Raw genomic sequence first — 11,022 nt, forward strand, 5'->3', positions numbered from 1 at the left:
TTTTCACAAAATACAGAACTTCCAAACATTCTTGATAAAAAGACCAGAGCTGCAAAGAAACTTTGAAGTTCAAACACAAAAGTGAAGAGAAACATAAAAATGTAAATAAGAAGGAACAATGATGAAGGATTGAACTAGGATAAATTAATTACATTCAAATATGGGGAGATGATACATGTCCATTCTGAACCCTATCATCATCAAGGTTCATAAATGGAATCCAATTAGATAAGACTTGGGAATGGCTTTGTTAGCTTTGGGAAATGATGGAAAGAGAAGGGAAGTGAAATACAGTGGGAATGGGAAAGGAAAAGGAAGTTTATGGAAAATTATCTCACATAATCAGAGTGCTAATGAGAAGGAGGAGATGGGAGGGAGGATGGCTACCCACTCAAACCTCATTTTCATCTGAAATAATCAAAAGAAGGAAGAATAAACACACACCCATGCAGAGTTGGGTACAGAAATATATTTCACTCAGCAGGGAAATAGGAAGGAAAGGGGGGGGGAGATGGAGAATTATAGGAAAGATAGATTAAGGGAAAGAGTAATCCTTAGCAAAACAAACTCTAAGGGTTTCCAAAAAAATTTATAGCTCTTTTGGGGTGGCAAAGAATGGGAATGTGGGGAAATGTCCAAAACTTGGGGGATGAATGTACAAATTATGGGATATGAATGTGATAGAATATGATTGAGTTAAACTTTTATATGTGTTAATGACCAGTCAGGATTCAAGAGGACTGATGAAATATGTTGACCACCTCCTGATAAAGAGGTGAAAGACTAAAAATGTAGGATGAGACAATTTTTTTCTGGACATGGACAACATGGAAATTTGTTTTAATTGACTACATGTTTTTGTAATGGGTTTTGTTTTTCTTGTGTTCTCAAAGGGAGGGGGGACAGAGAGAGGGAGAAAGTATATATCTTAGCTGATAAAAATCAATAAAATACCTAAAATTAAAAAAAACTACAATGAAAGAAATAACTCTTACCTATAAGTACCTTACATTCTAATGGTGGAGGTAACAAGGCTATGTGCAAGTATACAAAATAAACATGAAGAGAATAAGTGAAAATATTAATAACAACAACAAAACTAGTAGTTAACATTTATATTGTGCTTTCAGATTTGCAAAATATTTAATATGTGTTGTTTATTTTATCCCCACAGCAACCCTGTGAGGTTTTATTATTATCACCATTTTATAGATAAGAAAACTGATGATGAAAGAGGCCAAGTGACTTGTCCAGATTCTCATAGCTAGTTAAGTACTGAGGCAGGATTTGAACCCAGAGCTTCCTGACTCATGTACAGCTGGGTGGCACAGTGGATAGAACATTGGGCCTGGAGTCTGGATGACTCATGTTCCTGAGTTCAAATCCAGCCTCAGACACTTACTAGACATCTGGGCAAATCACTTAACTCTGTTTGCCTCAGTTTCCTTATCTGTAAAATGAGCTGGAAAAGGAAATGACAAACCACTCAAATATTTTCCAGCATTTGGACCACCTACAAATTCAGCCACATTCAAAACTCCTTTAGGATTTTCATGGAATTTAAAAAATCCCATCCACCTTCTCAACTGCCCACAGGGTGGTTCTGACTCAGGCGTTCCTATAGCTAGTGGGCAGAAGCAACAAAAGCAGGGGAAAAAAACACCTCTCTCCTATGCTGGAGGACTGAACACACCACCAACATTTATCAGGAAAACAAAAACAAAAAACCTTCTCCCACTGTTTTGCAGCAAAGTTCCCTGAAGTTAGAGATTGTTATGTGTGTATTATTCATTGTTTTCTGAGGTCCTTCTTCTGTTACTTTTTCATCATCATAATGAGAGGCCCTCGGAGGAGGTTATATGCCTTCTTATATTGAATGTTACAAAAGGATTGTCAGTCAATCAGCCAATCAACAAATATTTCTTGGCAATTTACTATTGTCAGGAACTATGCCAGATGTTGGTCATACAAAGAAAGGCAAAAACACAGTCTCTGCCCTGAAGGAATTTGTGTTTGAATGGAAGAGGTGACAGGCAAATACAAGATATATATATATATGTATGTATGTATGTGTGTATGTGTGTGTGTGTGTGTGTATGTGTGTATGTGTGTGTATAGTGTAAGTGGAAGGTGATCTCAGAGAGGAAGGCACTCCCATGTTGGAGGAGGGGTGGCAAGGTAGGGAAAGGCCTCCTGCATAAGATAAGACTCAGAGCTAAATCTTGGAGGCAGCTCAGGAAATAAGTACACAAAGATGAAGGGGGAGAGTACTCCAGGCATGGGGCCAGCAAAAACACCAAGTCCCAAGATGGAGTCTCTTGTGTGCTGGCCAGTGTGGATGGATTAGCGAATAGATGGAGGTGGGTACAATGTCAGAAGACTGGATAGGTAGAAAGGGTCCAGCTTGTGAAGGCCTTTCAATGTAAAGCAGAGGATTATCAAGAACATTCATTATTAAGGTAGACAGCAGGAGACCTTCTGCCATTTTATTCTCTTCAAGAAAAGTGGAATCCCCATAATGGATTACTTATCACTGCTACTCATCAATGATCACCTTGTCTTCCTTTAAAGAAAGACCTTAGGGGGCAGCTAGGTGGCGCAGTGGATAAAGCACCGGCCCTGGATTCAGGAGGACCTGAGTTCAAATCCAGCCTCAGACACTTGACACTTACTAGCTGTGTGACCTTGGGCAAGTCACTTAACCCTCATTGCCCTGCAAAAAACAAAACAAAAACAAAGACCTTATCTGACGGCAGCTAGGTGGCACAATGGATAAAGCACCAGCCCTAGATTCAGGATGACCTGAGTTCAAATCTGGTCTCAGACACTTGACACTTACTAGCTGTGTGACCCTGGGCAAGTCACTTAGCCCTCATTGCCGAGAGAGAGAGAGACAGACAGACAGACAGACAGAGAGAGAGAGAGAGAGAGAGAGAGAGAGAGCTTAGCAGTATTCAGAATTATACTATTATTAATAAATATCATCATCTTCCTAACTGACATTTGCAGAGCACAGTAGCATCTGCAAAAACTTTATGTCCATTATCCTCCATGAGCCTCACAATAGTACAATAATAATCCAGCCAGCCAGTCTCCCTCCAAAACTGAAAGAGGCTTGATTTGTGTAAATAATACATATGTTGAAAAAAAGGGGGACAGCTAGGTGGTGAAGTGGATAAAGCACTGGCCCTGGATTTAGGAGGACCTGAGCTCAAATATGGCCTCAGACACTTGATACTTGCTATCTGTGGGACCTTGGACAAGTCACATAACCCTCATTGCCCCATCAAAAAAAAAATAATAAATAATACATATGCTGTTGTTTTCACTTTAGAGATGAGGAAACTCAGTCTCAATGAGTTATATGATTTACCCATGATCACAAAGCAAGCAGATTTCAGAAGCAGGATTTAATTCATCTTCCTGATATGGAAATCAAAAGGAAAGGGCCAAGGGTGTCTTGGTTTTTTAAAAGGAGGAAAAGGGTTATTTTATGACTGTAGTTCTAAATTCCTATAAAACATGTTTCCACTCAAATCACAAGTGAAACAAAAGGTTCTGGAATATCCTATCCAATTCCATTATACCATCAGTCAATAAAGTAGCAAGAATTTATTAAGTACTTACTATTTGCCAGGTGCTATACACTATGTAGTTTAGTGCTGACTTAAAAGGAGAAGCTCTCTAAAAAAATATTCAAAGTGTAGGTCATCCAAAATAATCTGATTTTTTTTTCTAGCTGTGTGACCTTGGGCAAGTCCCCTGACCTCTTTGGATCTTATTTCCCTCATCCAAAAAAAAATTAAGGGGGGAAATGGTAAGAAAAATGACAATTAAAGAGGGCATTGCATTATAAAAGCATAGAATATATTATAAAGCAGTATTTGTTGAAACATTTTCATATTGCTTGAGAGCACTACTTATAGGGATCTAGATGGCAAGTACATAAGAGTTCTGGTCCTGAAATCAAGAAGATCTGAGTTCAAATCCAACCTCAGTCCATACTAGCTGTGTTTCCCTGGGCAAGTCACTTAACCCCTATTTACCTCAGTTTCCTCATCTGTAAAATGGAGGTAATAATAGCACCTACCTCCCAACGTTGTTGTGAGGATCAAATGAGATAATATTCATAGTAGGCACTTCATAAATGCTTGTTTGCTTTCCCTTTGTTTTCTTCCTGCCCCATCTTTAAGAAGGAGAAAAGTAAATCAGTTGAAGAGACTAGAGAATTCAAAACCAGAAATGACTGAAAACAATAGCCCATTGTTTAATAAACCCAAGAACAAAAATTATTCAAGGTAAGATGCACCTTTTGACCAGAATTGCTGGGAAAACTGGACAACATCTTGCCAGAAATTAGGTTTAGAGCAACTTCTTAAAATAGAGCAAGCTCAAAATAGATATATAACCTGAATATTTTTAAAAGGTCATGTTCAAATATTTATGTATTTATATAAATCCATGATTCCAAAATCTATAGGTGTTTTCTTCAATAATACCAATTGCAGTCCATTTGTTTCTGCCCAACCCTGTACAACTTCTACAACTCTTGTCCTTGTTCTCCCATAGCTTCATCTAGTGGAGTTAGGAGAGGGATTGGGGAGGCATGCCCAATATTCTTGGGATTTTCCTTACCTTCTCTTGACATCTCAAAGATACAAATGGAGCATTTATGTTGTCCAACTGTTAGCCCTCACTCTCACCAGATGAGCTGCCTATCTTTTTTCACTCAGTGCATGCTCTTGGGTATATCCTTGATTCCTTTGTCTTCAAAGTATCATTTCTTATATTGCAGTTGGATCACAGTTACGGTGTGCCTTCTGTTCTCCCTCTGAATGATGCTCATTTTTAATTCTTGAGAAATTAGTAGCCATACAATAGCATTGGTAGACTGCTGTTGTTAAAAAGATGGGCATTTGTTTCTTGGAAAAGTTTGAGATCATCAAAAGAGACATGAAATTTCCAGAAAGCAAAAAGTCCTTTCTCATCCTCTGTTTAATTCTGTCTAGTCTATAAAAACTCTTGTCTTTGTCCTCCCATAAGTTCACCTGGGGTGGGGTTGGGGAGGCACACCTAATGTTCTTGGCACCTCCTTGTATGTAAGTACGCATGCATGTATATTTGTATTATGTATATTTGTGTATGTGTGTATACTGATGAACAAGCTCTGTAACTGCTCTGTATGATGAGCTGGACAACCAACAGCCTTCATACATTTAGTCTTTCCTATGAGGATGGTTAAATAGGTCATAAGCGTTGGAGTAATTACAGAGCTATTCCAGGAATCATTGAGGGGTTCTGGAGCTTGGTGCAACTATTACAGTATACCCACAAACAGGAATATGTGAAAGACTTTATCTCATATGGAGAATATATCTCCAACTTAGACACTGTGCTAGCTCTCTCCATCATAGTGGCAAATAACATTGGAGGTTATCGTGCCTTCCCATTTTATGACTTTCCTAATATTTTAAAAATATCTTTCAAAGAATCTTGAATAATTTTTACACATATATAACACACCTAGGTGTTTCTGTGGGGCCCAAAGTTTTGTGCTCTCTTCATTTGCCCTTCTTTTGTAGAAATTTAGCCTCTGGGACCCGTGCTCACACCATCACTGGTTCCAGGCTCCAGTGACTCATTCTTCCTGGAGAGATCTGAGTCCCAAGTTCAAGTTTTAGGTTCTGCTTTAGAAGAGTTATAAGATCCTTCATAAAACTCAATTGTGGCTCATTTAGCCCCAGTAAAGTCTTAAATTACCACTTGTAAGGTCCTAGCTTAGATAGTTTGTGAAATAGAAAACCTTTTAGGACCATCTTTCCACGTACTCTCTGATCTCGAGTAATGATATGCCACAGACAAAGGGAATGAACTAATGGATTAAAGTAATCAGGTTTACAAAATGTCACAAAATAGGACATACTGAGTTATTTTTTTCTGGTTCTGCCTAAATGGACAGATGGAGAGGAAGGGGGAGGAGAAAGAAGCTACCCCTTCACCACTATGCTTCTCAGGCAAGCTTGGAAAATACACTGCCCATTACACTCTTCCTCCAATCAAATTACTGCCCTCTGACTACAGTGAAAGAAAATGCTGGCCATGCTAGAGAGAGACCAGTTGTTTCCAGCTTTCCAGTCTCTGCTGCTACCACCAGTCATGTAATCTCCCTTTTCTACCTACTCCCCAATTTTTTCTGGATGCCACAAACTTCATGGGACTGCCAGATCCCATCCTCTCATCCAAACTTCTGAAAAGATAATGTCCTTAACTCTCAGCCTGCTATTGGATTCCTCTCTGGAAGCTTTTGGGTGGAACTACATATACATTAGACCCACCTTTTTGGAAGAGAATCATTAAGGTAAGCACTCTGAACTACCAAATCCAATGCTTTTTTTTTTATAATCAACAAGAAATAAACACAATAGTCTATTGTATTCTTTATTTTAGTCAATTGAGTAACGACAAAGATGTGGTGTACTGTGGAACACCGCTTGTGAAAGTTCCCATCTCTCCCTTCACCCCCAGGAGCCAACATGGGTCAAATTCGGACCAAGACCATGAAGAAGGTGGCATGGGTCATCACTGAAAAGTACTACACCCGCCTGGGCAACAACTTCCACACACATATGCAAGGAGATCGTCATCATCACCAGCAAGAAGCTCTGCAACAAGATCTCGGGATATGTTACTCATCTGATGAAGCAGATCCAGAGAGGCCCTGTGGAAGGTATCTCTATCAAATTGCAAGAAGAAGAAAGAGAATGGAGGGATAACTATGTCCCTGAAGTCTCTGCTTTCGATCAGGAGGTCATCGAAGTGGACCCTGATACCAAAGCAATGTTGAAACTCCTGGACTTTGGCAGTTTGTCCAGTCTGCAAGTTACCCAGCTCACAGTTGGGAACGAACTTCAAAACACTAATTGACTTTTATGAAGGATCTTATAACCCTTCTAAAGCAGAACCGAAAACTTGAACTTGGGACTCAGATCTCTCCAGGAAGAATGAGTCATGGGAGCATGGATCCAGTGATGGTGTGAGCACAGGTCCCAGAAGCTAAATTTCTACAAAAGAAGGGCAAATGAGGAGAGCACAAACCTTTGGGGCCCACAGAAACACCTAAGTGTGTTATATATATGTCAAAATTATTCAAGATTCTTTGAAAGGTATTTTTTAAATATTAGGAAAGTCATAAAATGGGAAGGCATGATAACTTCCAATGTTATTTGCCTTCTTTGCAATAAACTTGGGAACCCCCCAGAAAACAACAACAAACAAACAAAAAAAAGAAAGTTCCCATTTCCCACCAGTACCCTCATTGAGGATGCCCTCAATGTATGTATGGATAGTTCTCATAGTTTTTTCACATAGGTATTTAATATGGTGCAGTGGATAGAGTACTGGGACTAAAGTCAGAAAGACTCATCTTCCTGAGTTCCACTCTGGCCTCAGACACTTACTAGCTGTATGACCCTGGGCGAGTCACATCAACCCTGTTTGCATTAGTTCCCCATCTGCAAAACAAGCTGGAGAAGGAAATGGCAAACGGCTTCAGTATCTCTGCCAAGAAAACCTCAAAATGTAGTCACAAAAAGTTGGATACGATTGAACAACAATAACAATAACAATAGGGAAAGTGGGTGTAAAGGCTTGGAATTGTGATTTTCTTGCCCATCTTTTTTTCAGTATTAATAAGGTCAGGGATTTCCCTCCCCCACCCCCACCCCAGTGCTTTTGCTATTTTCTCCTCCTTCAAATGTCTTGTTTTTTGTTTTTGTTTTTGTTTTGGCAGGCCAATGAGGGTTAAGTGACTTGCCCAGGGTCACACAGCTAGTGTCAGGTGTCTGAGGCTGGATTTGAACTCAGTTCCTCCTGAATCCAAGGCCAGTGCTTTATCCACTGGGCCACCTAGCTGCCCCCTCAAATGTCTTGTTAATCAAAGTCTTAAAACCCTTATCATGGTGTCACCTCCAGCATAGATCTCCTCTCTAATACCATTTCCTATCCCCATTTATTCCCATTCCCATTTATTCTCTTTAGTTCTATTTCTGACTCCCTGATAATCATACACAAGTATGATGTCAGAATCTGTTTGGCTGCTTTATTATTTTTCATGATGAAAAATATTATTAAAAGCATTTGCAAATGTTTTCCATTTTCTTTTTTTTGCTGCCCTCCCATTTTCATTTTTAAATGCCCTCAAGGTAATTTTGCTTCATTGGGTCCTTTGCCAAGCTTTATTTAAACTGGTTTTACTTTCTACTTTTTTCCGTCTGAGAACATTGCTCATAATCTTCTGCCATCCTGCTCTTTAAGATTTTTCAAACGAGCCAATGTTCCAAATGGGTGTTGCCTTTGGCTGCCATCACTCTCCACTTATCAAATAAGTCAAGTGATTGCTCACTTAGGCAGTTAGACTCTTGTGGTCGTGTTATATCAATTGATTCAAATCAGTCAAACTTCTGTATTAAATTATTATAGCTTGTAACTATGGGGCATTTTGTTAGTAAAATGTATAGAGCACCAGACCTGGAGTCAGGAAGACCTGAGTTCAAATCCAACCTCAGACACTAACTAGCTTTCTGACCTTGAGCAAATAATAACTTCTATTGCCTCAGTTTCCTCATCTGTAAAATGGGGATGATAATGGCAGCTTATTTTACTTCTCAGTGTTCTTAGTTCTAAGATTAGAGGGTGTCATGATGCATCGGTAACAGACATTCCTCACTGGTAACAATAAAAGCCCTACTCCAGTCTCTATAATCCCAATAAATAATTCATCCAATGCTTTAAACAGACTGTTTTCAAAAGAATCGCAGACTCTAAGTGAGCACATGAAAACATGCTCCAAATGACTATTAGTAAGAGAAATACAAGTCCAAAAAGCACTGGGTTCATCTTAGTCTGTAAATTGAAAAATGTAACAAAATCTGGTAATAGCGTTGGAGGGACTGTGGGATGGTAGACACACTGATAAACTGTGAGTGGGTCCAATTATTCTCAATGTCAGTTTGTAATTATGCAGGAAAAAATGATTCCATTTTCTATATCCTTTGACCAAGCAATACCACTATTGGACATATGCTCCAAAGGAAGCTAAAGATAGAAACAAAAGCTCAATACATACCAAAAGATTGATAAAAGTACTATCTATGGTAACAAATGGATGGAAATAAAATACATGCCCATCAATGAGGGAATGTCTTTTTAAAATTGGAATATATGGGGGCAGCTAGGTGGCACAGTGGATAAAATACTGGCCCTAGATTCAAGAGGACCTGAGTTCAAATGCGGCCTCAGACATTTGACAATTACTGTGTGACCCTGGGGCAAGTCACTTAACCCTCATTGCCCTGCAAAAACAAACAAAAAAAATTGCAATATATAAACATAATGGCATGTCACTATATAGTAAGAAAAATGTGGAAATCAGAGAAACATGGGGAAATGTGTTGGAACTGATAGAAATAATTAGCATTTAAATAGTGCTTTAAGGTTTGCAAAGTGCTTTATAAATATTAACTCATTTTATCCTTATGCCAATTATGAGAAGTAGGTACTATTCTTATCCCCATTTTATAGATGAGGAAACTGGGGCAGGTAGATCAAGGGCTAGTAAGGGTCTGAACTCTAGCAGGTCTTACTTACTCCAGGTCTAGCACTATTTACTGCAGTCGCCCCCCCCCAACTGCTTTTCTATCAACTGCCATTGTTATATAGTAAAATAAACAGAAGCAAGAGGACAATATACCTAATTACTATAATAATATAAATGGAAAGATAGCACAAAGAAGTTAGATTATGAATAATTGAAAAACCATTGAAAGTCTCAGATGACAGATAATGAAAGGAGGTATGTATCTCTTCTGAGAGCAGAGAGGCAGGGGGACTACTGGAATGAATGTTATATATGTTGCCAGATATAGAAATTATGTCATTTGGTAATTAATAAGACATTAACAAGGATGGCTATACTATTAACCAGGTATACACATCCTATTCTAGATTTTGAAAAGGAATAGGTCTTTGTGTTTTGCTTAATAATTTTTCTTTGTTACAAGGGAGGATTTATTCTGGAAGAGGGGAAGAGTTTTTCCTCTGGAAATGAATGTAATTGTTCAAAAATATTTATAGCCATTTTTTGTGACGGCAAAGAATTGGAAATTGAGGGGATGTCCATCAATTGGGGAATGGCTGAACAAGTTGTGGTATATGAATATAATGGAATACTATTGTACTATAAGAAATGATGAGCAGGCAGATTTCAGAAAAATCCAGAAAGACTTAAGTGGACTGATGCTGAGTGAAGTAAGCAGAACCAGAACATTGTACATAGTAACGGCAACATTGTGTGATGATTAGCTGTGATAGATTTTACTCTTTTCAGCAATACAATGATCCAAGACAATTCCAAAGGATTCATGATGGAAAAGGCTCTCAATATCCAGAAAAAGAACAAGGAATCTGAGTGCTGATTGAAGCATACTATTTTTACTTTTTTTCTTTCTTAAGATTTTTTCCCTTTTGTTCTGATTCTTCTTTCACAACATGACTAGTTTGGAAATCATGTTTAACATGATTGTACATATATAACCTATATCAGATTGGCTGCTGTCTTGTGGAGAGGGGATGGCAGGGAAGAAAGGAAAAAAATTTGGAATTCAAAATCTTATAAAAATGAATATTGAAAACTATCTTTACATGTAACTGGAAAAAAATACCATTAAAATTGAAAAAAATTTAAATAGAATTAAATGTGATTTAAAGACAAAAGGAATCAATAAAACATTAAAAAAATACAGTTCTTAATCTTTTCCCCAAAATGCGTGGGATTCTTAAAGCAGATGATTCTTTACTGATAACAGGCAATGTATTTGATAGCATTCTTTTATTTATTCCTCCATTAGAGCTGCAAAGTTACTGCCTTCTGATTTTTTATGCTGAGACTGAAATAATATGAGAGTTGTTCATTTTCTGTGGCTTTCTGCACTTAGAATAAAGAAGATCTAGGTTCAAACCCTGCTT

General features: G+C 38.2%; 1 pseudogene; it reads left to right on the plus strand.

The window, feature by feature from the left end:
- The first annotated feature begins 6,533 nt into the window (after nucleotides 1–6,533).
- LOC122746592 lies at nucleotides 6,534–6,924 on the plus strand (annotated as a pseudogene).
- The last annotated feature ends 4,098 nt before the right edge of the window (nucleotides 6,925–11,022 follow it).

This window comes from Dromiciops gliroides, chromosome 1, assembly GCF_019393635.1.
Source record: "Dromiciops gliroides isolate mDroGli1 chromosome 1, mDroGli1.pri, whole genome shotgun sequence".
NCBI lineage: Eukaryota > Metazoa > Chordata > Mammalia > Microbiotheria > Microbiotheriidae > Dromiciops > Dromiciops gliroides.